The sequence below is a fragment of the Pinus tabuliformis genome, chromosome 8 (assembly GCF_031772625.1).
Source record: "Pinus tabuliformis cultivar Carrire ecotype Pingquan chromosome 8, CPIR1, whole genome shotgun sequence".
NCBI classification, from domain to species: domain Eukaryota; kingdom Viridiplantae; phylum Streptophyta; class Pinopsida; order Pinales; family Pinaceae; genus Pinus; species Pinus tabuliformis.
Genome location: NC_142294.1, coordinates 618687772 through 618705596, shown reverse-complemented (window position 1 = coordinate 618705596; position 17825 = coordinate 618687772). Strand labels below are relative to the sequence as shown.

The 17825-nt window shown below is 37.2% G+C and overlaps 1 pseudogene; it reads left to right on the top strand.

Moving 5' to 3' along the window:
- The first annotated feature begins 3483 nt into the window (after window positions 1–3483).
- Window positions 3484–5329, top strand: LOC149237021 (O-fucosyltransferase 23 pseudogene; annotated as a pseudogene).
- The last annotated feature ends 12496 nt before the right edge of the window (window positions 5330–17825 follow it).

Sequence of the window (17825 nt, the reverse complement as noted above, 5' to 3'; positions counted from 1 at the left end):
AAAATCGCCAAATTTAATATTTGTGTTAATTTATTTTTTTAGGTAAAACAAAATTTTGTTTTTGCCCTTTTGCTTTTTAAAAATTTCAATTATCTAATTTAAAATTATTGTGAATTTTTTTTCTAAATTTGGAATTATAATTTTTTTATAATTTATTTTTCTTTTCAAATTAAACATATACATATATATATATATATATGTATATATTTTGTTTAAATTTATGTTTATTTTTAATTTTACTATATTAATTTATAATTTATATTTAATAAAATGAATTAAAATAATTAATTTTATAGTTTATAGAGTGTAAAATAGATGATAATGGGTGTACTCTTAAATCATTCAAATGCCCTTGAATCATAATTTTTCAAACCAAAAATTAATCTTACACTAATCTCAAAACTTAAACAACATAACAAATAGTAATAAAAAAATTAAACTTATAAATTAAATTAAAATAATTTTTTATTAAATCTTTTATTATAAAATATTCCAACATTTTTATTATATACTAATAAGTACAAACTTGAAAATCAATTAACATTACAAACATGACCATTATAATATGAAAATAGATAACCACCACACATGCTTCGCCCCCTGAATTCCAATGCTTATTGCTCCATTAGTTTTGAAATTTAGAGTCTGAAACGTGCTTTGAAAACGAGTTTAGTTATGAATTTCGATGTAAGAAAGCTTTTAACCTGTTTCCCGTCCATAATTTGTTGGAGCCCACTCACATGCGCTTTTGCTTTTTGCGGTTGAGTTGGATTAGGTTTCTTCAAGAGATCACCTTGGACTAAAAATTTAAAAGGTTTTTTAATGAATAAATTAATAAGTAATTAAATTTAATATTAATATATTATTTTTTATTTTTTTAATTCAGTTTTTAAATTTTAATAATGGTTTAATTTTTTAGGATAATATTTATAGAATAAGTGTTGAACGAGAAACAAAATTAAATTTTTAATATAATTTTTATTAAATTTAGTAAGATAAAAACTATTATAACTTAATTGTTAAATAGTGGTTCCATTGTAAAAATGTAGGTTGGTTCATTTTATTATTTAAAGAGAGTTGCTTATAGTTATTAATAGTAGATTAAGATTGGTTAGTTATTTAGAAGAGAGTAAGATTTTATTTTTGTTAAATACATGTGGATATTGGGTCATTAACTTGATACATTTACTTTAAGAAAGGTAAATTTATATTTAAAATTTTCATTTTACTTATTACGTTATATATATTTTTCAATATTATTATTAGTTATTTATAAAATACCATCATAGATCCATTTTAAGTACGGATTTAACTTGAGCAAAGAGGGATCAATGTTTTTTCATTGTTTAAATTGTATTTTTGAATATTATTTTTTTATTTTTATTTTAAAGGGGACGAATGGATAGACATACTTACACAACCCTTCATACTCTCATACTTGGTTGTAAAATGAGCCTCTTAGCTCAATAAATTAATAATTTATTTGCTTATCAAAATTTAAATTCAAACCCCGGATGCGGGTGTCACCGAGCAAGGGCATGGCGTGCCACATGCTCAGCATGTGCCGCCACGTGAAGGACTGAGGGAGTTATTGCCCCATGCCGCCGAAACGTTAAGTAGGGGGAGGCACGGCAGAGTTCTTAATGGCGCCGCTGGGAACGATGGAGAGCCTGCAGAGGGAATTCAATGCCTGCAAATCCCAAGGGAATGACAGCAAGTTTAAGTGGGAAGGAATGTTGCTGTTCAGGGCTCAGAGAGCCAAGCCAGCAACACAGAATTCTGAGGGCAAATCGAGCGCAATTGAGGCGGAGGGTGAAGGCGTTCACTTGGGCGACGTTCGCTTCCTGCTGGCTCATACTGTGCGCGGTTTATGGGCAGTTGAACTCTGCCTTGAATCGAGTCGGGGACAGCACTCAAGTGGCAGTAAGAGTTGTGAATTCAAGCCCACAAGCTCGGTCTTGGAGCAAATTGAAGGAGCCGCGGAAAATATGGCGCGACTGCGGGAGAGACAGCCGAGTAGAAGGGGACCTGGGCGTGGGGCATCTTCACGCCCCCCTGCAGCGGATATACACCATCACTGCTGCTGCTGCTACTGCTACAGGAGGGCGGGAGCCTTACCAGTTCCAGCCAGTCAGTTCTTGGAGGTTGGCAGCTCCAGTGGAGGTGAGCCCGTGCTTCCAGCATTCGGCTCAGTTGTTTTCACCTTGGGCAGCTCGCAGGAAAATACAGGCATTAACGCACATATCTCAGTTCTCTTTACGAAGGTTCCTGAGGAGAATGACGATGGAAAGCAACCGGTTTCGGCTGAAATACTTCCAGAAGGCAATCACGAGGAAAGTCCAGTGCTGCAGCCACCAATTGAGAAGGGCAATTCAGGGAAGGAGCCTCAGCAAGCCCCTCCCCAGCCTCCAGAGCAGGAATCGCCGACCACTGCGAAGGACCCTATGGCAATGTGGGCTGGCATCCCGGAAGGCCAAGGCTGGTGCTACATCATTGAGGAAGAGCCAGAAGACTAATCCCCAAAGGCACTCTCTGGCTTACCTTTTTCTCTATGTTTGTAGGCTTTTAGTTCTTTTTCATATTCTGTGTCTATCTGTTATGCGTCATGGCAAGGTCTACTATGAGTCTTTTTGCTGGAAGCCCCTGCGCGGGCCGTTTCATTACTGTCTGAGTTCAAATCTGTGTCATATGTTTTGGTTTCTCATGGAGGTGCTGCCCCTGCGTGGGCAAATTCTGTGTCAAGTAAAGCCTTCCAAGGTGCCTCAGTTGGCCCTGGACAAAATGTTTTTCTGCATGTAATGTTTACCTGTATATAATATAATAGATTAGCTAGTTTTACTGAGAAAAAAAAAAAAAATTAAATTCAAAATTTATTAAAAAAATAAAAATACGATAAAAACTATCTCAAAAAATATCAAATTCAATCAAAATCTTACATAATCATGTTACAATACTTGATTATTTCCCTCGTTGACTTATCCTTTCCTTTTACTTTATTTATTTAAATAATTGAATTTTATTAATTTTTAATTTTTAATGTGTTATTATTATTAATTATTAATTTGATTTCCTTATATTTTAAATTTATTTTATTTTTAATTCATTCTTTTCATTTAAAAAAATAATAAATTAGTTAATTAAAAAAAATTGCTAAAGTTTTAACTTATCTCCTAATAGCTCAATATTCTCTATTCCGTGATAATAGGTAAAATCAGCTAAAACGTTAACAAGATATTAATCTTATACTTAAAGTAATTAAACAGATTTAAGGCCCTTCTGTTAAGAACATCACACAGTTAAAACACATCATTTTAATATGTGGATTGGCCTTGGTCTTGGTCTGATATGAAATTAGTATATATTTTGAAAAGAATAAAAAATGATATTAAAATCAAATTAAAAATATGAAAATGAAGTTTACATATTACGGAGAAATATACTATTGCACGTTCGTATACGAGGCCAGAAATCCGGACAACGATGTATATTCACCAGGGTTGGGATTACAACGAGTGATGCCTTGTATTCTTCATAGGCTGAAACAGCTAGTAGGCATTTTCTGGTAGGATTCATGTCTGCCATACCCCCACACTTGCGCCTCCTCCGTCCATGAATTCGAGAGTAAACCACATAAACAAAATGAAAGCGAAAACTAGTTGCAAGACAAATGCAGCTCCGACGAAGGAGGAGAGGTCTTCCTCTATGGCGGATACGGCGGGGTTCATCGGAATCATGATTTACAGATGGTTTACATGGGTTCTCTTGTTGTTTTCATGTCTGCTACTTTCCAGATTTTTCATTATTGCACAGCTCAGAGACATAAGGCGCGCATATCATCAATGGACACCAGATCCCACCTCTAACAGATTGATGGTGCCGGAGGCGAGTGTTAGAGATGATAAATTTCTGGAAGTTCCGCAGATCATATGGGGTCTCAACAATCAGAAGATCGCCCTCGCCAGGGCGGTCTTGACGGCGAGAAAATTGAACCGTACTCTCCTCATGCCCAACCTCAGCGCCTCGCTTTTCTACAAAGAGACCGACCTTTTGGAGCCCCTCGGATTCGATCGCCTATTCTCGCTCCATCGTTTCAATTCCCTCTGCAACGGCTTCGTTCGCATAAGCAGCATGAATTCCGGTAATTTTTCCGATGTTTTCGTTGTGGCTAAGGGGAGTGGACGGCGGTGGACGGCGGAAAGGGATATGGCACAGCTGGAACAATGCAAAACCCCTGAAAGCGATGGGCATACCGTTATTAAATTGGAGGGTAAACACCCTTTTCTTTGGCACGACCATTGGCCTGTTCTTGATTATGCCAGAGTCTTTGAGTGTCTGGTTCTTGTCCATAATTTGTCAGCGGAAGTCTCCAGAGTTGTATCCAAGCTCAGGAGCTTGAGCTCTCCAACAGGAATTGATCGGAATAAAATCAGAATGAGCCCATTCATTTTTCAACCCAAATATGTGGCGGTCCATATGAGAATTGAGAAAGACTGGATGATCCATTGCAAGAAGCTTGAGAAGAGGTCCAGAGCTAGAGATGGCAAGAACTTGAGAATTTGCAGTAGTAAGGAGGAAATAATGAAGAGGGTTGCTAACATTCCTGGACTGGAGAAGCCCTCTGTTGTTTATCTGGCTGTCGCCGACGATCTTTTAGAGGACAGGGCGCTGTTAGAGGGATGGAGTGGCTTCTTAGCCCCTTACGAAAAGAAGAAACTGGGTGTGCTGGATATCTACTCAAAGTATCCCTATCTCATTCAATCTGCAATTGATTATGAAGTATGCCTGCAGGCTGATACATTTGTGGGGAATAGCTTTTCTACATTTTCGAGTCTCATAGTGTTGCAGAGGACCATGAGAATGGATAGGGCGCAGGATTGTGAAGGTTCAACTGTGGCTTCTTATGCTTACAACATTGAAGGCCCAGCAGGGGGACCTAAAAGATGGGCAACCAACATGTCGGATTTGAGCCTTGCTGCTATTAGCTATGGATCTAATGAGGTCTCTTGCCAATGAAATACTAGAACCAGGTTGTTCAATTTTTTGCAGATTCAGGCTTGAATCTCAACAAGGTGATTTTCTGTAACATTATTTTGTAAGCTGTACGCTACAAAGAAATTGCCTGGTTAATACTTCTTGCAGAAGCTACAGTTTATGTGCATTTTGTATGATTCTTCCTCACGTTCAAGCATGATTTAATAGCTTTTTAAGAGAGAACGGGAGATTAATGGTGCCTCAATACCAATTGGTGTTGTTCAAAACAAATTGTTATGTACTATTGTTAAATTGGGTCTATATTTATTTCAGAATTAATGCAGTTTGTTCTTGAAGATGTTTATTCTAAGCGACTATTTTGGATATTTGGCAATTACATATACAAAATTAGATGGTTTGACTCTAAAACTATAACGTACGAGAACCCTAGCCTGTCTTTCCAATGCATCTGGCTATTTCTAGTTGTAATAGAAAGGGATTGCTTACTCTACTGATTTTCTTGTCATCATAGAGTTGAGCAGAGACTTTAAGTGAATCTTTTTTCCTGTAAAAGCGGCCGAACACAAGTTCTTGGAGAAAAGTTTAAACAGCGCTGTCATTAACTGTGGGGTAGAGCAGATCAGACTGTATTTTTTGATTATAAATGCCGTAACTAAGTAGTACGAGGTTGTGATGTGTTCAAGATTCTGTAACTTGTTGGACATTGATGGCACTGGCAGTGTAAATTTTACCAAAGTGGAAAGACATTCGAAATCGATGTATGTATGATTAATCCAAAGTGTCTGCGTACTTGTGAATCATTTGCATTCAAAATTTCCTTACCTCCCGGGATTTTGTTGCAGTCGACATAAAAGTAGCCCAGTTTTCATTTCATCTTTTTAAAGTTGTGTGTTTAGGATCGTTGAAAAGCTGCGTAATAGGGCGTTGTTTTTTCATTTGATACCCTATTCTTGGCAGGAGTTGGTTTCCAGGCCATGCTTTTAAAGTCGCACTTTAACCTTTTGGTCATCTGCTGGAATAGACGATCGTATTTTGCTCACAAGCACGGGCTTAAATATGACATTGGCGTTGTTTAATGATTAGTCAATTTTGTCTGATTTTTTATTTTCCGACACCTCTTTAGAGTCTAGACTCTGGCTATGCGATTCGCTAGTGTTAGATTTTGAGCTCTGTAAGTGGGCGCCGAAGTGATCGAGCTCGGTAAGTGAGCGCCGAAGTGATCTGGGCTTAGAAGAATTTAGTGATAAGAATCATGCTGATCTTTGATATAGATTATAATTAACAATAAGCAATCCAAAGTATAGAAGCTGAAGGAATGTGCAGAGAGTTGGCAATGCGGAAAGCTTATGATCTCAAAATTTGCCGACACATGAAATTTATCGAGATTTGGAATGAATATATCGAGATATGAAATTAATAGATACTATAGGTCTTAGTAAAATTTTGGGTAATGTCAAACTGGTGCTGAACGTGGTTAACCAGTGGAGGACTTTGACAAAAGGTACTGCTGACTCGGTTACCACCGGACCTGGTTAGATAGATGACAATGAGAAGAGACGTGTTAAGGCAATTTGCAATTGCTTTTTGCTTCGACGTGAATGTGCGTGATGTGTACTTGTGGAATCACCAGCTGGCCTAGTGATCTTATATTTCGCATCATTTAAAAAGAAAATGCCCCACTCCACACATTATTTTAAAATAATGATAAGACATGCCCCACTCCAGACAGTACGTTAATGGTGGTTGGGGTTGATGTTACGTTACGTTGGAGCCGCCGATAATAACGATGGCAGATTAGTGTATCCCATTTTTAATTCTTATTTCCAGCTTCTGCATGGACCTACAACACCCCTGCAGCCCACAAAAGGCAGCTTTGCCAGATGAGAATATATTTGGGCAATACGAACTAGTGGCATTATTCAATATTAATAAAATATATATTTATAGATCAAAAATTTCAAATACATAAAAACAAAACGATTAGCAGTCATGGCGAGTTGCCCGAAATAGCAGGCGCAAGCGTGGGCATATCGAAGGCGCCAGCGGCGATTTAAAACTTGTCGGATAAGTAATGCAACAATGCATTGGCGTTTTGGGATTAGTTTAATTAGCTGGAGGAAGTGTTCCGAAAGTTATAAAAATTCTGATCATATTTAGAAATTCCAATTTGAAATTAAAGTAATTATTAATAAATTGTACATCATATTTTAATAAGCTTTATTCTCTCTTTAATAAAAATCCGTTCAATAATGGGTGAATATAATGGCTAACCGTGTAAAAAGTTATTCCATTTTATGTTATAAGATGATACAATTGGATGAAATATTTTTATATGGGAGTCACATTTTTGTTTTTATTTTGAGAATAGATTATATTAGTTGGGTTGAAATATCAACTAATTCATGATTATGTGATTAATCTGAAAAACATTTATATATATTATGGATCACAAAAATCTTCAATCTAACGGACTAAATACTTTTATGATATTCTTTAAATAAACTTTCGTTCTCTATTCACCTACCACCTCTTTAATTTTTAAATTAACTTCTCTTCATTTCCTCTAAAACACATGTGTCTCATCCTCCATGGCATGAAATAAAATGGAAAAATGAAACATAGAAGAATGTAGATGTCCATGTTTTTAATGCCCTTACATTATTTACTAATAACCATAACTTTGGTACCTATCACGGATTTGTAGCTTTTGTTGGAAAATCCCCATTTTTCTTTATTTGGAATGTGTGGCATTGTCTTGTTTTGGTTATAGAAATTGGATCAACCTAAACTTATTATAATTAGAATGTGTTTATTACAAGTATTGCTATGGTTATGTATTAAGTTACAATTTTTTTTAGAGTCATAAAATAATTCAATGCAATTAACCATTATCACATTTTTAACTAGCCTTAAAGTATTTGAATGATATTTGAATGTGTTTTATTTTTTGGTATGAAGAATGTTACAAATGTACAATAAGGGAGCTTTTTCTTTCTATTTGTTACTCTTTTACAAATATACAAATGTTCCATATAATTGTTTATAGTCACAACATTTACATAATCTAATTCTTGAAGCATTCATGGATCTACCTAATACATTTCCCTTTTATAAAATGCAATAGTTTTAATCCACCTCTGTGATGCCTTAGACACTTGCCAAGTTGTTTAAGCTCTTTGAGTAGATTGCTTTATTCTTAGCCTAATCTAGATTGTTGTTGGTGGCAGAGGCAAAAAAAGAAGAAGAAGAAGAGGCAAAGGAAGAAGATGAAAGTGAGACAAAGGCAGAGAAACCAGAGGAAGAACTCGAGGCAAAAGTAGAGAAAGAGCAAGATGAAGAAGAAGAGGAGCAACAGGAAAAACCAAGCCCTGAGAAAGCTATTGAATCTAGAGAAGAGGGGGTATCCCCAGAGCAAACAAGTTTGTCTCCAAGACCCAGTGAAAAAGAGGTAGTTGCCACCTTAGCTACCTTGAGCACACCAGTCAAACCCAAAAAGAAAAGGCAAAGCAAACTCCCCTATACTTTAAAACCAAGAAAAGCACCAAGATTAAGCAAGGAAGGTCTCAAACTCCCACAAAGGCCCCTATCACAATTGAAGAGTCCCCAAGTAAAAAAGATGAGGTAGAGCCCACTGAAAGGAAAGTTGACTAGGTCACCTGTCCAACGAACATCCCAAAGACTCTTATAACATATGTAAGGAGGCCCACCACTAGATCAACCTCCTCTAAACAACCCAAGACACTTGACACCCTCCAACAAAAGGGAAAGGGGAAGCTACACGAAAAACCGAGCATGCTACAAGGAAAACAGAGTGTGCTACAGGAACAACAGAAAGTGCTACAGGAAGAATAGAAGGTGCTATAGGAAGGGCAGAAAGTAACACAACAGCTACAAGAGGGGGCAGCTTCCCCAAAAACATTTGAGGAGGACTTCCCAAAGCTATAGGAGCCTAGTCCACAGCCTAATTTGAGCTCCTATTACAAATTCATTGAAGGAGGAAGAGTTATTCCTCAAAAATTTGCAATCCCACTTTTCTTTGAACTTGAAGCAAAAAGAGGAAGAACCCATAGATGGATGTAGATCGCCAAGTCCAAAAAGGTGGAAGATGTGGGTCTCATGGAAGAAAAGGTCCTTTAAATGGGCAAAGAGATAAGTGAGCTAAGAGAAGAGAGACCACAATGAGGGAACAACTACAGGCATAAAAAAGGTGGTTGAGGGAGAAGTTGAAGGAGAAGGAAACCCAACTGGCCACAATGGAAAGCCTCTCCATGGAGGCATTACAGTGCAGAAAACCATCCAGGTCTTATGCACTATTTCTCAAAGAGCAGTGGATGCAATTCCAAATCAAGGCCCTAACACAACATGGATCCATGCCATTTCAAGACTACAAACAATTCATTGAATTTTGTGACCAAAGTAGCATAGAAGGCAGAGCAAAATTGGTTGAGTTCTACATACATAAACGCACCTTGACTGATATGAATGTTTCGGACCCCAATGCAAATTTGGGGGACCTGCAACTGATGGCCCTAGCATCTTGGATGACTCATGAGGAGGACAAAGTTTAAGAGGTAAATAAACTAATGGCAAGGGAAGAAAAAGAACCACTATATAGCAGGGCAGAGCATATAAGCCTAGTGGTTGTCATTAGTAATCATAACAGCATCTCCAATGATGCTAATCTTGCACCTAGATACCTTGCCACCCAAGAGCAGGCTATCTCACATTTTGAAGACACTGTAGAAATTTTGAATAATATGACAATTATTCACAGAGATTATCTCGATTATACACTATTTGCAGAATGCATGCATAATACATAACTTCCTCTAGGTTGATCATCAATTTGCAGAATCAAAACATTCGCATGCGCACATTGAAACACATCAATAACACATATCAACACAGTATTTAACCGGGGAAAGCATACAGCTGAAAACCCCCAACTATCTGTATATTATAATGATAGAGAACATGTAACAATACATAGTACAATACTCCTCACAAGTACTCAGTACTATCTCCACCTGCTACACACAAATTAGCTCAAATCTGAATCAAGTCACAGGTTCAAATCTCCTCCGTTGTCTGGCTGCCTCTACTGCGCAATCCAATGTGAGAATAGGAATGATCCAAGTTCCAATTCCCTTTTGTTGTACTACGCAATCCTCATTGGCAATCTCCATCATTGATTGTGCAAATCTCATGCATAGTTATAGGCACAACTGATAGCAGTCTCACTCTTTCACCAACCTCTAACACTTGTCTCCACTGAACTGTCTCTGCACTGAGTTAACTGATGTATTCTTTAGTTGCTTTATGAGTTAATAATTAGTGAATTAATTAATAATTAATTCACATCACTCATCACTAGTGTATTCTGCAGTTAGACTAAATACAACTAGTTCAACTAAGTCAAAATGAACACAACTCCATCAACTCCTCAATCAACTCCACCAAACTCAATCACTTGAGTTCTAACTGAAGTCCATCATGCAATAGCTCAACTAACCCATAAGAAAAGCGTATTTCCTTCTGGTAGTTGCATGTGCCACATCCGTAGCTCGAACTGAAGTGCTCTAAGAGGATAAGATAATGTTTATAGTCCAAATATTATTAAGAGCTAATAATATTCGACTGTTCTATTTTTAGCCTGGCAGTCTAAAAATAGACTCCGCCCATATGTCTAAAAATAGAAGTCCATCTATTTTTTCCAACATGACCAATCATCCACAAATAGCATCCTGCAACTCATAGACCATGATCCATATGTCTAAAAATAGACATAGTCTAAAAATAGACATTGCGCCAAAAATAGCCTACAGGCCCACTTAGTGAAGGCGACTTCTTTTCACTAAGTTCCATCATCTTGTTTCATTTTCAACAGACACACTCAAGATATTAGGAAAAGAAAGTCAGGAAGCATGCCAAAGAATATGGAATTGCTTACCCCACAGTCTCCAAATCAAGGAGTGTCACTCTCCTGAAAGGTTGAGGAATGCATTGGAAAGGATACCTCAACTCGATTGGACTCAAGCTCAATCCACCTTTGTTAGGTCTATGAGAAGGAAGGGATGAGGAAGAGGAGAGGAAGCAGTGGACAGACATAGAAAGGGATGCGTGCTCCTATCCTCAATAAGGCACACAATCTGAAGAGCCTTGGGATGTTAGAGAGGCCACCAGGGCCATGAAAGACATGGACATAGATGACTGAGTGGCTTAGAGGATGAGCAACAACTTCAGTAGGGGGTGATGATGAGGCTCATCAATAGGTATATCACAAGGGTCATAATGTCATCCTCTAGCTTTAGAATTATCCTTTCTCACATTTATTTACAATTTTTTTTATATTATGCTTAGTGAGGAGGATAAAAGATGTGTTGCTATGTCATGTGGCCTAGATTACCAGGGAGAGATTCTAGGAGGTTATCTACCTCATTAACTCCTTTAATCAGCCAAGATCACCATTTTGTCTCTCATCAACTCGTAGTCAATGGTAGCCAAGCAGGATGAGGTCATTGGTAGCCAAGCCAATGCAGTTCAAGAAAGATCTAGATCTACATTTCTTGAGTTTTGGGAGACAAACACCTTTATTTTCTAGGGCGTTGTTGGTAGCTACCCTTTTGTATAAATAAACATGCCAAGGAACTCATTAGGATTCTAATTTTGGTTGAAACTAAGAAGCTATTAAGCTCAAGCACTTGTGACTACTATTTTGAACTTATTATGTGATGTATTTGACATTTCTGCAATGATAATGAGAAGTTTCGTATTGATCCATCACTGAGTTAGTTTAGAGGGCTGAGGCTCTTGGGTTTGGGCCCAACCTTAGTAGCTTAGGTCCCTCTTGTATATTGATATTCTTCTTTAGCTTAAAATGTTTATTAGTTGTTGCATTTTAGTAGAATATAATTCCTCAAAAAGCCTATGACTGTGGCTATATCTCATCTCTCTCATGGGAGCCCGACTAGAGGAATCCACACTCACAACCCAAAAGCATTATGTGATGGTTTCTTGGAGAAAGATCTACATTAGTTATTTTGTTTCACATATGATTGTTGTAGCTTAGAAGTGAATCCATTGCATAGATCACTGTTTTTAGCATCAATTAAATAGTTTTCAAATTCAACTCATCTTTTCCACCATTGGTCATAATATTTTGCAAGTGAAAAAAAGAACAAGTGCATGTGATGTTGCAAGACTGTTGGACCTACAGAAAAGGGACCTTTTTCACCATCTCCATCTTGGGCTTCTCCACTCTCTTTTGATGAATCCTAACTATTGTCTTGATCTCTGTTTTTTTGGTCATCGTGAGCATCCCTCTTAGACCAAAGTTGGCCTTCCTGAAGTGTTGAGCTTGCCTAGGGGTGTTGGTCACCTCCCATCCATCCGCCACAAACTTCATCCATATTTCCATCACTTTATCTCATCATCCTTACCCTCCAAACCCTCTCGGCAAACTTCCTGTGGCATTTCAAGCCTTCCTGTAGCATTTCAGGAATCCTGTAACAGTTTCCTATAGCATGGCTGTAACAACATGTTTTGTCCTTGTTTTGACCTATAATGCCAGTTTAGCATAGTTTAGGAGTAGGTTGACCCCCTAGCTTGGACCCCATGATGAGAGGTACCCCCTAAGTCATTCTTTCCATTCCTTTTCCTTCACTGCGAGAGGAAATAACATTAGTTCCTTCATCATAATTTGGAAATTAGGACATTACTTAACCTGCAAGTGTGAATTAGATAAATGATGGATGAATTTTGGAGTTGTGAGTTGGTAGAATAATCTTTTGTTTTCGAGTGACTTTGATAGCTAGATGATTGATTGCAATTAGTGTAGTTTCCTTTCTGTAGGTAGTAGAACTCTTGTGTTTTTTTCATGAATTGATTCAGTAGCATGTACAAGTGGGCAACTTTTACAAGTTGGATTTGAAAAGCATTTACTTTTTATACATTAGGGCTAGCTTTTGGATTGCACTTTCAGTAGTTAATTCCCCTAATTCAGTAGAAGAATGGTCTTGGAACCCTAATTATCAAATGACCTAGTTGAGGGTGGCATGCGTAGAATATAATCCATTGTGTATACAACACTGTCACTTCAAAGTTTGTATGAACCCCGGGTTGATAAATGGAGTTGAGGAGCCTCTAGGAATTGCAACACTCTTGGTGCAATACCAGGGCTCACCACCAAGTAGTTAAATATCCAACACTATTGACTAGTTTTTCATGAACGATTAACATTGACAAGTTTTTTTTATGGTATAGACAAGACCACTGAAAAATATCTTAATATTTAATATCACCTCCATCATCATGATGATGAGTTTTATCAAATTACCAATAACCATGATGATGAGTTTTATCAAATTACCAATAACCATGATGATGGAGATTCAATATTAAAGAAATAAAAACCAAAACCAATGACAGTCATGGCAAGTTGCCCGAAATAGCAGCCGCAAGCGTGGGAACATAGAAAGCGCCAGCGGCGATTTAAAAATTGTCGGACGAGTAATCCAACGACTTGATGCTTACCTTGCCATAACTTTGGGAGTAGCAACGCCTTGGCGTTTTCGGATTTCTGTTCACACGGAGAAATCATTGCGAAAATTGAAATGATAAGAAAGTTGGGTGAATTTTTCCCAATCATTAAGAAATTTGTTAAATGAACTATTCTTTTTCTGCTCACCTACCACCCCTGTAAAACACGCATGTGTGTGGTCTTCAATGGGATAAAAGAAAATGGAAAAACAAAACATGGGAGGCCCACCCACGTTTTTAATTGCCCTCAACGCATCTGAATCTTTTGTGAAACAACCAGAAGCATATGTATTGATTTTACATTATTAGCTGCTAAATAGAACTTTGTACTTATCACGGATTTATGTTTTTTTATTTGAAATGGGATTTATAGTTTTGATTTGAAAATTTTCATTATTTGTATTGGATGTGTGGCATTGTCTTTTCTTGGTTAAAGGGATTGGATGAATCTATACTTATTATAGACTATGCTTTTTCATTTCAAGTTTTGATCATAATTATGTATTAAGTTATAATAAGTTAGATTTATTAAAAAAATTAATGCAATTAAGTGTTTTAAGTGCATTTTAAATTAGCTTTAAAATATTTAAATGATACTTTAACACTTCGTTACTATTACGTACCCACCAAAACAATGTAAGAAACAATAACATTCATTAAGTAAAGATACCATAACATGAAAGTAGGAATAGCTTCTCATGTGGATGTCTTTACTTTTAATATGAAGAATGTTACAAAGATACAAAAAAAGAGTTTGTCTTTCTAGTTGTTACTTTTTTACAAATATACAAATGTTCCACATAATTATTTATAGTCATAACATTTTTACAATCCAACCCTTGAAGTATTCATGGATCTATATCATGTGTTTCCCTTTTATTATGTGCAATAGTTTTGACATGCTTTAGACACTTGTCAAGTTGTTTAAGTCCTCTATGTATATCACTTAATTTCTAGCCTAATCCAAGTTGATATTGGTGGCCATACACCTCTTCCATTGACTCAATAGTTCTCTTTATCATTTTGGTAGTTTTTCTATGGTTTATTAGGACTCGAACTTTTGGGGCCATTTTGAGGCCTTGAACAATACTTTTTGGTCATTCAAGGGGCTAGGGGTTGTCATGGGATACTTTGGTCACAATCAAAAGTTGTAATCCTCATACAATTCGTCTCAACAAGCTATTGTATGCCCCATACAGAGATTGTATGCAAAAGTTGTGCCCTTGGGAAGTTGATGTATTAACCAACCATTTTGAGGCTTACAAACCTTTTGGAAATTTATATTCTAGTGTTAGTGTTTTGGATCTCTAGGGTTCTTTATTCATGTTAAAATATAATTCTTTCAACCTCTTATAATAGCTTTTTTCGAATGTCTGTAGTCGCCATCTCTCTCCCTCAAGAAATTACTATCATCATTCTAGCCAATTTGTGTTCTACAATAGTCTACTATTTTATTTATTAATAGAAGTTGTGTTTTCACTATATTACAATGCTTTCTATTATATTTCTCTAAGTGTATGTGTTTTATTTCCTTTTCTTATTTTCATTTCATTCCTTATATAATCTAGATCAATGGTATTAAAGCAATTTACTCCTTGTTGTTTCTCATTGCATGTTCCTGATGAGGTCAAAGTATGAAGAGTTGGGCCTCAAGCTAGTTTTACTTGGGGATGATCACTCTTTCCAACCTAAGTAGGCTTTCATGGTGGAAGAAAAGAGAGATGATAGAAGAAAATATCCTATTAAGATATTGCTTGAGGAAGCACTTAAGACAACAGAATGAGATGATGGATAATTTCACATAGATTGTTCGATGATTGCCAACAATGGTCGATGCTGTTAGGTAAACTTGACTCGGGATAGAGTTAAAGTTGACCAGGTTAAACAGTGATGGTTTTGGGGCACATGGTATTGTGCACCCATAGTATTCTTCCTGTGGTATTATATGTAATGGAGCTTATAAAAGGCTGGAAGGACTTCATTGTAATACAAGACCTGGAGGTGAGCGGTGAAGGCTCACTTGGTCAGATTGGCCAGGGTTTTGGCCAATGCTAATGAGATCTCATTAGGATGATTTTTCCCCGGATTTGGGGTTTTCCCCAATAAACATTTGTGTTTATGTTTTTATGGTTGTTGCTGGTTATTTTTATATTTGTTTCTCTCAGTAATTCTCCGTAATTAATTTGTGTTCTCGGGTAAATTTCTTAACAACTGTTATCAGAGCCAGATATTGGTTTCAAAGGGATTCTTTGATGCCAGGGGTTTATAGTGCCTGATGAGATCAATGCAACAGATCTGGGTCCGGAAAATAATGGTGTAACAATCGTACGCGAAAGAACATCAAGGAAGAATGTGCAGAAGATAGTGTCGTAACTGCCAGGGATCGCAGTGAATTTGTGATATTTACCTTTGGAACATGCTGACGAATTGTTTAATATTCATGTGGCTATTTAAAGAAGGTCAGCAGAAGAAAATTGTTCACGCGGCTTCGAAAATTGTTCGTTTTTTGCTACGAGAGGCCACCGGTGCTGGAATCTACGAGGTTCTCGTTGGGCTCACAGTTGGAGCGATTTGATAGAAGTTTTTGAGCAAATCAAATTGAGAGAGGATGGATCAAAATCGCAGCAGCAATAAACAAAAAAAATAATTAATGAAGTCAAAATTATTGCATGTAAATGGGCATACTACTGTAAGACCTGGTAAGGCATGTGTACCCCTCGGTGATCACCAGTAAAGTCTGGGTTAGACCTAGGTGATAGAGGGGATGTCGGGTTAACAATACCCCGGGTAAAAACTTTGAGGGGGGTAAGAGCTAGAGTGAGCGGGATTGTCTCACTTAGCAGGTTTGGCTGGAGTTAGTCAAGGAACCCCAAGTCAAGTTTAAGGGGGGAATTGTTAGGTAAACTTGACTCGGGATAGAGTCAAAGTTGACCAGGTTAAACAGTGATGGTTTTGGGGCACATGGTATTGTGCACCCATAGTATTCTACCCATGGTATTATATGTAATGGAGCTTATAAAAGGCTGGAAGGACTTCATTGTAATGCAAGACCTGGAGGTGAGCGGTGAAGGCTCACTTGGTTGGATTGGCCAAGGTTTTGGACAAGGATAATTAAATTTCATTATGGTTGGGTTTTTCCAGGATAAACATTTGTGTTTATGTGTTTATGGTTGTTTCTGGTTATTTTTATATTTATTCCTCTCAGTAATTATTTATGTTATGCAGTAAATTTCTTAACTGATGCACCTTCAATACGTGGCAATTTTGGAGGCGTACTCCCTTCAAGGCACAAGTTAACTTTGATATCCCCTTATTTGAAGGCCAAATAGATGCAAATACTTTGGAAGAATTGGTTAAATATGATAAAGGGCTATTACCCCGTCCAATTTTTTTTGGTTACTAGGAGAGTCATAGTGAATACAAGTCTCTAATATTCAAGGTAGGACCTACTTGAGAAACTTTTATTGATGCCTTAAAGAAGGAATTCTACCCTATAAGGAACTATGATGACTAGTACATGAGATGGACAACTCTATGAAAGGAGAGAGACTAGACATTGCCAAATCTGCACCAATATTTTTCATACCTTGCGTTTAAAGTTAGGTACTAGAGACTCCTACTGGAACCTAGTTCTGAAGTGTTATAGTGGCCTATATTGTTGGACACCTAATCCTCAATGGGTTAGTGTGGAAGCCGAATGGACAAAAGGAGTCCAAGAGACCTTGGGATGTGAAACCCAACGGTCACATATTGTACTATAAATGTATATCTCTTGTTTATAAAAATTGTACTCTCATGTTTGATATTTCATATTCTCTCTGCCATGTGTGTGTTTAACATGGTATCAGAGCAGGCGTTCTCCTGCCCTGCTCAAATTTGAGCCATTTGTTTTGTGGCCTCTATGTGCATATCAGTTATGACAATTCTGTTCAGTGTCCATAACACTACATTGATTCACTGACAGTGAGAAATTTGATACTTTTACTCTATCGATTCCTTGGATTATCTCTCTATTGCGCCTAATCGAAATTCATGCACATCTGCTCTATCTACCTTTGACCGTTTCTCTGTCAAGTCTGCGCCTTCTGTGGCAGTGTCATATATGCATTTTTCTGTCAAGACTACGCCTTCTATCTAGACTGCGCCCTCTGTCATATGCGTTTTTAAGTAAACGCTGAACGCTGTGGTAGGAATGCTGGTATAACAGTACTGCGATTTACCATTATTCTCTGACATGGTATCTGACATGATATTATTTTATTCAGAAGAATGTCAGTTTGTCATGGATTTTTCTG